Below are 13779 nucleotides of genomic sequence, written 5' to 3'. Positions count from 1 at the left end.
GCGGTCAGCCAATGACAAATCTGTGGCGAGTTTACTGGAGGGCTTGCTACAGCTACACAGTAAGTTTCATTCATAGTGTCTCTGAATAGGTTTCTTTGAGCTTTAATTTCATCCTGATTGCTAGAGCATTTTTAAAAATTAAGACTTTTTTTTTCAAAAAAAAATAAAAAAATCTTACTAGGATATTGTGCCCCTTGACTGCCATTAATAATCTGAGTCTGGGCACTTAATCACCTCAGCTCTGATTCTTCGGGGGGCCATGCCTGTGGCTCTCACTTTTCTACAGGAGGCTCATCCCTGTCACATGGGTACAGGTTTCTTTTCTTTTCTGAGGACACCTTCATTCATTCTAACATTTTCAACATTTTACAGAAGTTATGTGCCTGGTGGAACATTAATCAAATAATATTATCAAGTGGACTCTCACAAGTGACTTAAATTAAGTTCCTCTGAAGAAATGGGAGGGTGGAAGATAACGTACAGAAAACAGGCAGAGTGAGGAACAAGAGAAGGGCACAGAAGATGAGTTCTACCTGAAAAACTATGCATCAGACATATTGTGAGGTAGCAAGATCTACTTTAGGATAACCAGAGATCAGTACCCTCGACTCCAAGTTCAAAACTACCAAGGTAATCTGAAATGCAGGTGTGTGCCCAGGATAGATCATGTTATTAAAGAACAGAATTTAAATGTGGTTTATCCTAACTTTAACTCCTCTTTTAAAATCTTAGTTCATGAAGGTATTGAGTTCATAAAACACATGCAGTAGGAATATGAATAATTATAAGTGACTCTATGTTGGAATTGCATCTCAAAATCTACTTAATGGTAGGTACACTGTCTTTGATCAAGCAGCTAGTTGAGTATTAATTTCTTTCAAGATAAAGCTCCTGTCCACTCTCTTTCATGAAACCCTCTGCAGTGACCTCTTTTGTTAAATTTCACTGCATTTTAACTTATTTAAAACATAGTTTAATAAATCCCTCTTGCCTTGTTACTGATCATCTCTATCAGGAACAATAAAATAGACCCCTTTGTGGGCCCCCCATAGGACCTTGCCCTCAACTTGGATCAACAATGGTAGAGAATGTTCCATCCTCCAAAGGGAGGCTGGACAACATATTCTATCTTCCACCTGAGGAAAATAGGGTAGCTTGGGAATGTTCCTACTCATGACCACAGAATGTGAGCTCAGATCTATAGAGATGCAGTGGTCACATAGGCTCCTAAGCTGAATATGGGCCCCAGACTAAATCAAATAGATAGGGTTTACAGTCAACAGTATTTATACCCCTTTCTTATATTTGGGAGCTACTCTCTTCCCTGATCCAGCTTTCTGAGCCTTTTCCAGTCATGACATCATCTCTCCAGACAATAAATTGGATCCAACTGTATATCAGATTTCAGGCTCAGGGAAAAAAAAAAAGCAAAAAAACAAACAAACAAATAAAAAACTAGTATAGCCATAGGCCCTTTGGAATATAATTAAAATATGCCTACTAGCTATCTACAAAATGGAGGGGCCCCCAACTCTTCATCTGCACTACTCCAGCCTTAAGCTCATGATTGATCAACAGTTTGTTTGGCTTTGTATGTTAACTCTCTTTTCAGCCACCAGGTTCCAGATGCTAGCATGATGCCTACCAGACTTCTCTGGACAGACAACCCCACCGATATGTCCTGGAGCTCCGCTTCCCTAGAGCCCCACCCTACTAGGGAAAGAGAAAGACAGGCTGAGTATGGATTGACCAGTCAATGCCCATGTTCAGCGGGGAAGCAATTACAGAAGCCAGACCTTCCACCTTCTGCATCCCACAATGACCTTGGGTCCATACTCCCAGAGGGTTAAAGAATATGTAAGCTATCAGGGGAGGGGATGGGATACAGAGTTCTGGTGGTGGGACTTGTGTGGAGTTGTACCCCTCTTATCCTATAAGAGGGGTCAATGTTTCCTTTTTATAAATAATAATAAAAAAACATTGCTGAGTGCCAGATTGCATTTGACTCTTTGCTTATTCATACTTGGATTCAACACCATTAAGTACTGTGAGCCTGCAATATACCCATATTAGACTCCAGATTACAAATGAGAGTGATAGATGGTTTAAGCCTTCAGAGCCTGTGCATTCATAGTCTCATAATGGTTATGGCACCAGCCAAGTGTCCTAAGGAACCACTGCTCACACATCAATAACCAACTTGGCACAGAACTGTAGAGTCCACACCTAGTGTGTATGGTTTCGATTCACTGATTTAAGCATATTTCTTTTTTAATATAATTTTTATTGTTTCTGATATAAGAAACATAGATTTTTTAAAAAATATTTATTCCCTTTTGTTGCCCTTGTTTACTTAATAATAACTGTTGTAGTTATTATTATTGCCATTGTTGTTGGATAGGACAGACAGAAATGGAGAGAGGAGGGGAAGACAGAGAGGGGGAGAGAAAGATAGACACCTGCAGACCTGCTTCACCACTTGTGAAGCAACTCTCCTGCAGGTAGGGAGTCAGGGGCTTGAACCCGGATCCTTACGCAGGTCCTTGTACTTTGTGTCACCTGCGCTTAAACCACTGCACTACCGCCCAACTCCCTTAAGCATGTTTTTAATGCCAAAATATGACCTTACAAATAAAGTATGCAGTTGCAAAGGAATTCCCTCCTCCGCCTTTTCACAGAACAGATTTAAGTAGTGAGATTCTGTTTATTACTAGTTTTAGTTTTCAAGGACTCCAGATACAATTGCATTGAATGGGACACATCTTGTGGGGATGTGGGTTATGTCTTCCAATCAACTGCTTAGTAATCTGAGACAGTGACCCATGTTTCCATGAGCTGGAGAGTCCAATGAAGACAGTTATTCATTAAAGGACAACAATACTAGATGGATGAAAAATAAATAATATTGAGACAACTCCCTGATGACTCATTTTATACTTTGACTACAGCATGGCCAGACTGCAGAAGAATATCTGAAAGTTCCAGGTGGTTTATTTTTACAACACAGACACTCTCCTTCATGCAAGGGGCTTCTGTGAACCACGCCAAGCGATACATCACTTTCTCTTGTTTCCATTCTCTGTACACCCATTCTCTATTTCCATGGAAAGGCAAAGGTGGAAGTGGGGTCCCCATCCATCATAGACCAGGCTCTGCCTTAGAAGCTAGAATTCAACACAGAAGGAAAAGGACACACACTCTGATGTTATAATGTGGACAAAAAACATGCACTTGAAGTATGCAGCACACTGAGTGGGGAAATGTGCCTGGAAGAGAAATGCAGCAGTACCCATACCAGGGAGGGACAGTGGGCCAGTGCTAGGGACTGTGGTTGGGTCACAGCTCATAGTGAAAATGATGTGAATTTATAAGGATTTCAGTTTTGTATCCAACATTCTCAGTAGTCATGGAAAACACTTGGGATTAGGGGCCACACAGTGGTGGACCTGGTTGAGCTCACATGTTACCATGTGCAAGGAAATGAGTTCAAGCCCTCAGTTCCCACCTGCAAGGGGGAAGAAGCTTCATGAATGGTGAAGTAGGCCTGCAGGTGTCTCTGTCTCACTCTTTACCTCCCTCTCCCCTTCTCAGTATTGATTTCTTTCTGTCCTGTCAAATAAAAGGGGATGGGGGAGATGGTTGCTGAGAGCCCTGGATTAATCATGCAAGCACAGAGCCCCAGAAATTACCTTAGTGGCAATTAAAAATAAGAAAGAAAAACCAAAACACTTGGGGTCAAATGTGTCTCCTGATACTGGGAGATGGGGAGTTTGGGGAAATAGAAGAACTGAGGCCCAGGAACTGAGACACCTAGCTACTGTGAGAACATAATTTCAACTTCCTCAGCTTTAGAGTTATGTTCTTGTTGAACATTTCTAGTGACTCTGCACCTACATTTCTATAAAGTCTGCATCTTCCCAACAGTGGAGGTGGCTGGGTTGATACTGACTGAGATCAACAATGTTCCAGATGATTTTCTAGCAGTCAAGGTGAGCTGAAGTGAAATTTATCACACGTGGGAGCTGAAGTGAAATTTATCACATGTGGGAGCAAGAAAAACTTTCACTGATCTGGACAGATCACTAAGTCACCTCCTATTGTTGGTTCTGAACCTTTGGGATTTGTCCATGCACCTCACAGGGTGACAGATGGGATCTGGATTAGAGGGTGTGGGCTTAAGGGAAGAAGGGGCTTCAGAGATTCAGATAAATACTTATTTATTTATTATAGATAATGGAAAGGGAATGGGGAGCTAGACAGGGTGAAAGAGAAAGATACCTGCATTGCTATCTCACTACTTGTGAAGCTTCTCCCTGCGGGTGGGAACTGAGGGCTTGAACCTGAGTCCCTGCACTTATCCGGTGGGCCACCTCTGCCCCCTTAATATTATTTATTTATTTATTTTTGGATAGAGACAGAGAGAAATTGAGAAGGAAAGGGAAAGACAGGAAGCGGGAAGGTGAGGGGGGGAGATTGAGGGAGAGGAGGCTGCTGCAGTACTGCCCCACCACTTGTGAAGCATTCCTCTCACAGGTGGGGACTCAGGCCTTTGTGCACTATGTGATGTGTGCACTAAACCAGGTGGGCACCACCACCTGGCCACCAGAGATCCTGATTTCCTACTCAGCTCCATCACATTTTGTCTTCGGGGTCAATGACAGTACTTTTCTGCTTTCAGTCATTCCACTGAGGGCGAGGCTTGGCAGCACCTGTCAGCATAATTGCAGGTGTAACCGCCTCCCTCTGGACACGGCTGATTATAATTAAGACAGTAATAGCCAGGCCAATGTCTCAAGAATATCGAGACAAATTCCCGATGGCCGTTTTCTATTCCAACGTGGCCAGGCTGCAGAAGAATACCTAAAAAGCTCCAACTGGTTAGTTTTGGCAGTGTAGAAGTTCTCCTTCATGGATGGGCTGTGTGTGAAGTATGTCATGTGACTCATCACATCATCTTTTTCCCTGGAAAGGCAAAGATGGATGTGGGGTCTCCACTATAGGCTGCACTTAATCTAAGGGTATTCAATCTAAGTCCATTTTTGTACAGTTATTCCTATAGCTCTCCCAATATTCTATGAGGTAAATGTTGTGATCATTGCTATGTGACAGGGAAACAGAGGCACAGATGGAAGACCAACTTTCTCAAGTCCACACATGTTCTCTGTTTCTAAATATGTGTCCTATTTGGCTGTGTTCCTAGACCCTAGCTATGCACAGATTTTTGTTTCTTTTTTCTGTATTTTGTTCCTCATCAGTAATATAGTTTTTCCACTTATTTATTTGTGAGTTAGTATATGAACATCGTAAGTATCCTGTAAAGACAATTTAGAAAAAAAAAAGATAAAATAGACACACAATTCTGAAACAGTTTGCTCTCAGGAACTCTTTGCCCTCTTAAAAATGATTGAAGACCACAAAAAGTTTTGCTTAAGTTGTAGCTATTGACACATACGTAGTGAATATTAAGCAAAAACCGAGAGATTAACACATGTAGTTGGAGACATTTCAGTTGTTACAACTGGGGAAAGGGAGGAAGGTGGCATTTAATGGCAGAAGTAAGAAATTTTGCTAGACATCCCATAGCCCAGATCTGTGTGGCTCAAAATGTTAGCCATGCTGGCCAGGGCTGAGAAACCCTGATCAACACTGGCATTTGCTTGCTTGTTTGTTTTTCCTGCAAGGGTATGGTGGTGATGAACACAGCCATAGGTAGGTTTTGGTGCCACTCTTAATTTGTGCTGAAGTGTTGGTGGGTTTACTCATCATTGCACTTGTCCTTTCATGCAAACGCTAACGCAGCCCAAAAAGACACTTGGTTTAATTGTGAAAAGGCCTTTGACATCATGTATCCCTGAAAGGGCCTTAGGGGTTCAGGGACAACACTGAGAACTGATGAACTGGAGTCAGGAGTCAGCACACTTTTTCTGTAAAGACCAGAGAGTAAATCTTGGTTTTATTGGCCACAGTCACTGCTGTGGGAAAAACAGACAAGCCCAGTCAAGGAGGAGACTGGGCTTGGTTTGGCCCTTAGGCCAGGTTTGCTGAACCCTGAATGGGCCATTTGCTGCTATAATTGCCCTGAGCCTGTCATGGCATTTTGTCAGTAGTTCTGAGTTTAAAAACTATTACTCGAAGCTCACAAAGCTCCTCTATCCTTTGTCAAGACAGGAGATCAGGGATTGGGAGATGAGTGTTTGGGCAGTGGTGCAGCGAGTTAAGTGCACATGGCGCAAAGGGCAAGGACTGGTGCAAGGATCCCGGTTCGAGCCCCCAGCCCTCCACCTGCAAGGGCAGTTGCCTCAAAAGCAGTGAAGCAGGTCTGAAGGTATCTATCTTTCTCTTCCCCTATGTCTTCCCATCCTCTCTCGATTTTCTCTCTGTTCTATCCAACAACGATAGCAATAACAACAACAACAATAAGCAATAAGGGCAACAAAAGGGGGAAAAATGGCCTCCAGGAGCAGTGGATTCATGGTGCAGGCACTGAACTTCAGTGATAACCCTGGAGACAAACAACAACAAAAACAACAACAAAAACAAACAACCCCCCCAGGAGATCAGAACTCAGAAAGTGTTCAAAAATGAAGATGTGGGTGTCTGGTTATGATGGTGGTTTCTCTGTGTTTGCATCCAGCACACACCAAGTATTTGCTTGACCTCCAACAATCCTGGGGGATGAATATCAGGACCCTGCTGGCAAATGGTCACTCTGGACCAAGGACAGAAGTCATAGAGCCAGGATTGAATCAAGGTCACCTGACTCCGGAATGTGAATGTTTGCACATTGCCTGGGCTGGGAAAGCTCTGGATCCTGCCAGCTTTTCCTTTCTCCACCACTCTCCTCTGAAAAATCTCAAAGTTTCCTCAAGACCCCATCTCCATGCTCTTTTTCTGGGGATAGTTCTCAACACAGGGCATACATTAGAATGGCCCAGGAGGCTGTGAGAACAATTCTAATACTCAATTACACTCCCATTCCTATTTTATTTCACTATAACATGGGTGAGAGGTGGAGGCTGGGGTGGAGTCTAGGCTTAGGAATCTTTTAAAACTTCCAGACAATTCCAATACACAGTCATGGTAAATTGAGCTACTGGCTCTTCTGTAGATGGGCTGTGTCTATTTTTACATGGACTAGTCAGAGTTGAAAGACATTCCACACTGTTAAGATATCACATTCACTTAAGCATTTTCAGTCATGCTCAGAGAAACGCAGGCTTTGCTTTCTCAGGTTTGGATAGAGTTTGGTTTCACTTTGAGTCTCTAATACCTTTCAATTTTTTTTCTCTTTCCTCTCCTGCAGGCAGATGTTAATGGACTTCAAACCAACTGAAATGTCCTTTACAAGTAACAATCATCCAAATCCATGTGATTTCTGTTTTTCACCCAGGACCTTAATACTCATCACAATTTTTATTTATTTATTTATTTATTTATGTTTTTGTTGGAGCTTGGTGCATGTATGATGAACCAAGTTCCCAGTGGCGAACTTTTCTTTTCTTTTCTTTTCTTTTCTTTTCTTTCCCTTCCTTCCTTCCTTCCTTCCTTTCTTCTTTCTTTCTTTTATTTACTTGATAGGTCAGAAAGAAATTGACATAGAGGGTGTTTAAAAGAAGAGAGACAAAAAGATACCTGCAACATTTGCTTCACAGCTCATGAAGCATCCCGCTGTAGGTGGGGACTGGGGACTTGAACCCATGTCCTTGCACAGGGTAACACATGCACCTAAGCAGGTTTTTTTAAAAAATATTTTATTTATTTATTTATTTATTTATTTACTAGCTAGAGACAGAGAGAAATTGAGAGGGAAGGGGGAAGACAGGGAGAGAGACAGAAAGACACCTGCAGCTTTGCTTCACCACTCGTGAAGTTTCCCCCCTGCAGGCGGGGACCTTCATCCTTGTACACTATAACATGAGCACTTAACCAGGTGTGCCACCGCCTGGCCCCAGCAGGTTGTTTTGTATGTAGGACTCAATTCAGACTGCAGATTGAAGATTGGGACAGCCTTCTGTTTTGCTTGCAACTCACTTAAAAGTTACTTCTTTATTAGGGGTTTAATCTTTCACATTCAACAGTAAATGCAATAGTTTGTACATGCATAACAATTATCAGTTTTCCACACAACAATACAACTCCCACTAGGTCCTCTGTCATCATGTTCCAGGACCTGAACCCTCTACCCCCACCTCAGAGTCTTTTACTTTGGTGCAGTACACCAACTCCAGTCCAAGTTCTGCTTAGTGTTTTCTCTTCTGATCTTGCTTTTCAACTTCTGACTGAGAGAGATATCATCCTGTTGCTGAGGACTTATTCTGATGCAGTCTCCGCCCCCAGGTTTTTCTATGCCCCGCTAAATCCTAGAGTGCCCCCTTTCAACCAATCCTGGCTCCGCCCCCAGGTTTTCCTATGCCTCGCTAAATCCTAGAGTGCCCCCTTTCAACCAATCCTGGCCCTACACGTCACCCCTGGTTGTCGCCCAATAAAAAGCCCCCTCACCCCTCCCCTCGCTCTCTCTGGGCTCTCGGCTCTCCCTCTCTGAGGTCTCGCTCCCTGCTCTCCCCCGTGGTCGGCCATTGCTGGCTGGCTCCACGTGGTCTGAACCAAACCTCCCCCCCCATCCTATAATAAAGATCTGTGTACCCCTTTGCTCTGGACGTCCGCTCTCTTCTCCGCAGTGCAGCCCGACACCAGACCACCTCAACAACATCTGGCGCCCATGGTGTTCCGTACCCACACCACGCCCGGCCTGAGGTCTCCGAAACCGCCCAGACACAGGTAAGTGGCATCCGCCCGCTTCTGTGGCCCCGCGTTTCCCTCCACTATGGGAAATTTCTCGTTTTATGAGGAGGTGTCCCAGTCATTATTTCTTGACCTGGGACAGATTCCCGCTGTCATAAAAGGTTTAATTTTCGCTACCCCTTGGATTTTTTTAACTGTGGTCGCCACTTTCAAGATATGTAAAACGTGGTATGCCATAAGGATAAGTGACCTTGAGGCTGAGGTACGAGAGTTAAATCACATGTGCTTAAGACTTAGACATCCTAAGCGATCAGCGGCTAAACCCAAGAATTCCGTTCCCACAGACACGCACACGTGTTCGGACGCTCCTCCTCTGACCCCACCCCCTTCCACCTTTCAGGTTTCAGCTCAGCCTGCGTTCCTGAACCCTGCCCCTTCCGTCCCGGTTTCAGCTTCCGTTTCAGCTCCGCCTGAGGCGCCTGCGTTCCTGAACCCCGCCCCTTCCGTTCCGGTTTCAGCTCAGCCTGCGTTCCTGAACCCTGCCCCTTCCGTCCCGGTTTCAGCTTCGCCCACGGCCCCTGCCTCCGCGGTTTCAACTCTGCCTGCAGCTTCTGCGTTCCTGAACCCCGCCCCTGCCCCTGCTGTCCCAGTTTCAGCTCCGCCTGCAGCTTCCATTTTCCTGACCCCGCCCCCGGCCCTTGCTGCCGCGGTTTCAGCTCCGCCTGAGGCTTCCTCGTCCCTGACCCCGCCCCCTGCTGATACATCACCATTAAGAGATCTAGTGGCAGAGATACGAGAGCTAAAGTATATTTTTTCAGCATTTAAGGATTTTAAACCATGTGCAGTCCACCCCGGGAGCTCCGTCCCCGTAGATATGCGTTTAGTCTCCCCTGCAGCCACTACAGCAGTTTCTACTGAACTTTCCACTTCTGTAGCTCCCTCTCCCGCGCCACCGGACCAAATCCACACATTCCCGGTAAACTTGGCCCCTTCTAAACAAAACCCTCAGCCGTGGCAGCCATATTCCTCGAAAGAACTTGGAACGCTCAGGCAAGCAGTCAGGTAGGACGGTATGCACTCTCCATGGACCAAGTCCGTTTTGAGAAGCTTTTACCAGCATTTAAATACACCACAAGACTGGAAAGAACTGGCTCGTGCTGCACTCCCAGACCCTCTCTATCTTCAGTGGCAGGCATGTTTCCGCGATGAGTGCTCTAGGCAATCGCAGGAAAATAGTAACAAACAGAATGGAATTCTGATGCTTTGTTTGGAGCAGGAGCTTATGAATCTGGAGCTCAGCAGGCAGAAGCCAGGTTTCCAACTGGTTATTTTGAACAGGTACGCATCTGTGCAACACAAGCATGGGAAAGGGTGACCACACCTGATGTAGATCCATCAGCTCCCATTAACTCTTTTCACCAAGGCTCTGATGAGTCATTGGCGAGCTTCATCTCAAGGGTGAAGAGAAGCTTAGAGAGAAAGGTTTATAATCCTGACGTCCGCACACTACTCCTGCGCTCTATTGTCTGGGAAGGCATGACACCACAATTCCGTCAGGTATGCCTTAATCTTAAACACCTACACCCAGATAATTGGATTCTAGCGACACAGGAGCTTACATCAGGCAATTATGGGACACCCGCTACGACGCAGGTCTATGCAGTTGCCCCACGTAAGCAAAACGGGGCCTGCTTTCAGTGCGGTCGCCAAGGACATTGGCGTAACCAATGTCCTGATAAGTTGCGACCACGCCTCCAGTCAGGGAAACCACGCCTCCAGCCAGAGCAACCCCGCTTTCAGTCAGGGAGCCAGAGACCACGTACTGTTTGTCCAAAATGTCGTAAGGGGTTTCATTGGAAGAGAGATTGTTGGTCCCAATTTCATAAAGATGGTTCGCCCCTGAATGGTACAAATTCGGGGCCTGAGATTTTGTGGACCACTCCTGTTTTAGAACAAGGTCACCCTTCTATGACAGTAAAGATTGGCAATATTCCTTTTAAATTTTTGATTGACACGGGGGCAGCAAAGACGATTTTAAGGCAAGAAGAGGTTCCCCAAGATTGGGAACTCATCCCTGGACCCAGTTTACATGGAATAGGAGGGATGACAAGAGCATTTTGCACACGAGACTCGCTTATGTGGGAAGACCCAGAAGGTTCTACTGGACACTTCCGCCCTTTGGTAGCTAATATTAGCACCAACTTACTGGGCAGGGATCTTCTGGAGTGTCTTAATGTTAGGATATCCACAGACGCCTCTGCAGAGCGTAAAACTCATTCCCGCGATACCAGGTCTATTCAGCACCCCCAATACTAAATGCCACTGTTCGTAGCCAAACACCCCGCTTAAGCTGGCTTTCTAATGAGCCTGTCTGGGTGGAACAGTGGCCTTTACCTAGGGATAAGCTAAAAATTTTAAAAGAACTCGTCCGAGAGCAGTTGTCCTTGGGACACATTCGTCATTCTCGAAGCCCATGGAATACTCCTGTCTTTGTGATTAAAAAGCGCTCGGGAAAATGGCGCCTCCTTCAAGATCTCCGTGCAGTAAATAAAACCATGCAGGTCTGGGGCTCCCCCCAAAGGGGTTTGCCTCTTGCTTCTGCAATTCCCACGGGAATTCCAATCATAGCTATTGATATACAAGATTGTTTTTTCTCTATCCCCTTGCATCCGCGAGATTGTAAACGTTTTGCCTTCTCTGTTCCGTCTATTGATAATGCCAGCCCCGCTGACAGATTTGAATGGGTGGTGCTGCCCCAGGGTATGGCCAATAGTCCTAGAATTTGTCAGGAGGCTGTTAAATCTGCCCTTGTCCCATATATTCATAAGGGCCTTAATATTTTTCATTATACAGATGATATTTTAATATGGGGAAAATCAGATACAGATCTCTATGCCTTACGTGATTTTCTCATTCCTGCATTAAAGAAAAGCGGCCTTAATGTAGCCCCTGAGAAGATACAGCTAATCCCTCCAATATCCTTCCTAGGTTCAGAGATTTCTCTAACGCAAATTCGTCCCTTAAAACCTAATGTTACCTTCCCTTCTAACCTTACTCTTGCTTCTTTACAAAGTTTTCTAGGAAATTTAAATTGGCTTAGGCAGTATCTCTATCTGCCCACAAGCTGCCTCCAACCACTGTTTGACCTGTTGAAAGGAAACAAACAGCCCTCTTCAAAACGTAAGTTAACTCCTGAGGCCTCCTTGGCACTGGAAAGGGTTAACCAGGCCCTCCAGGACATGCACCTTGTTCGATTCTCCCCCTCCTCTCCAGTAAACCTTCTAATCTTCAACTCCACCCCCACAGTAGTAGGGGCACTGTGGCAAGACCATGGGGTTCTCGAATGGCTTCACACGCCAGTAGGAGGAGCTCCAAGACTCCTCACTGAGATAGATGCGTTAGCATTCATGGTTCACCAAGGGAGAAATAGGTCTGTGCAGGTCTTAGGGAAAGAACCGGATTTAATCATTCTGCCCTTTTCTCTCACAGATACAGAGTGGCTTATACGCCATCATTCCCGCTTTGCCATAAGCTTCGTGGGGTTTCCAGGACAAATAGATAACCATTTTCCTTCTAATAAATTGATAGCTTCTTTACCTCTTCTGCCTCTACTAGCACCTAAACTTTTCTCTCGGGATCCCATTCCCTCTGCTCCTACAATCTTTACTGATGGCGGAAAAAGGGGAGCTGCTGCCCTTATATATTACCCAGACAAACAATCTCCTAAACCTCTCTTTACTGAGCTTCCTGATAATTCCCCTCAGTACAAAGAACTTTATGCTGTTTTTCTTGCACTAAAAGCTGTACCAGAATCCTTCAACCTTTTTTCTGACAGTGTGTATACTGTTAACTTACTTCCATGGCTTGCTCGTTCATATGTGAAAATTGATGACAACCCACTTTTCCCTCTCTTGATTCAAATCGTCTCTATGCTCTGTTCTCGAACCCAACCACTGTATATTCAACACCTTCGTTCCCACAGCCCTCTTCCTGGTTCCCTGTCCGAAGGGAATGCCGCAGTTGACCGCCTTGCCTCCACAGGAACTTTCCCAGTCTCTGTCTCTGATCCTGCTAATTTTCACTCTCTAACCCATGTTAATCTTAAAGGCCTTCAAGCTCGATTCCCTGATGTTCCTGTACCACAGTTAAAACATATCCTTGCTACATGCTCTTCTTGTGCAAATCTCATAAAGACACCTGCTATCCAGACCCTTGGGGTTAACCCCCGAGGTTTAAAAGCTAATGCTATTTGGCAAATTGATGTCACCCACATACCAAACTTTGGCAAACAAAAATATGTGTTTGTCTCAATTGATACCTTTTCTAAATTTATGTGGGCTCCAGCTCAGACAGGAGAAAGTGCTAAAAAGCTTGTAAGCCATATGCTCTCTTGTTTTGCCGTTATGGGGGTCCCATTACTTTTGAAAACAGACAATGCACCTATGTTTTCAAGCAAACAATTTAAAGATTTTTGTTCCCTCTGGAATATTACTCATACCACGGGCATTCCCTACAATCCACAGGGACAAGGCATTGTCGAAAGGGCCCATCAAACACTGAAGGCTCAACTAAATAAAGATAAAGGAGGAACATATCCCCCCAATATCCAGCTAGCAAAAGCCTTAACTACGTTAAATCTCTTTAATATTTACAATAACTCAGCCTTACCCCCTATTATTCTTCACTGGCAAACACCATCTACCCTCCCATCTATTAAGGTGAAATGGAGAGACCCACTCGATAAAGTTTGGAAAGGGCCTGACCCATTATTGACCATGGGAAGGGGTTTCGCATGCATTTTCCCTCAAAATTTCTCTAAACCTGTCTGGGTTCCTGCCCGCCATGTCCGACAATACCCGAAGGATGGCGCTGTTATTCCTGAAGAACAAGAAATACTACAAGAGGACCAGATGCAGGATACATCCCAGGACCCGTAATACGACATGGCAGAACCTGCAAATCTGGCTCACAGAGACCTCTCTCCTACCCTTTCCCTGTATGTCTTATGTTATAACTGGCCAGTTGTTTTTGTGAATG

General features: G+C 44.8%; 1 protein-coding gene across 2 annotated transcripts in view; it reads right to left on the bottom strand.

Moving 5' to 3' along the window:
- Positions 1–13779, bottom strand: part of VEPH1 (ventricular zone expressed PH domain containing 1) — a 227620-nt gene that overhangs the window by 124747 nt on the left and 89094 nt on the right. The window lies entirely within an intron of this gene.

This window comes from Erinaceus europaeus, chromosome 9, assembly GCF_950295315.1.
Source record: "Erinaceus europaeus chromosome 9, mEriEur2.1, whole genome shotgun sequence".
Classification (NCBI taxonomy): domain Eukaryota; kingdom Metazoa; phylum Chordata; class Mammalia; order Eulipotyphla; family Erinaceidae; genus Erinaceus; species Erinaceus europaeus.
This window is presented reverse-complemented; position numbering and strand designations above follow the sequence as displayed.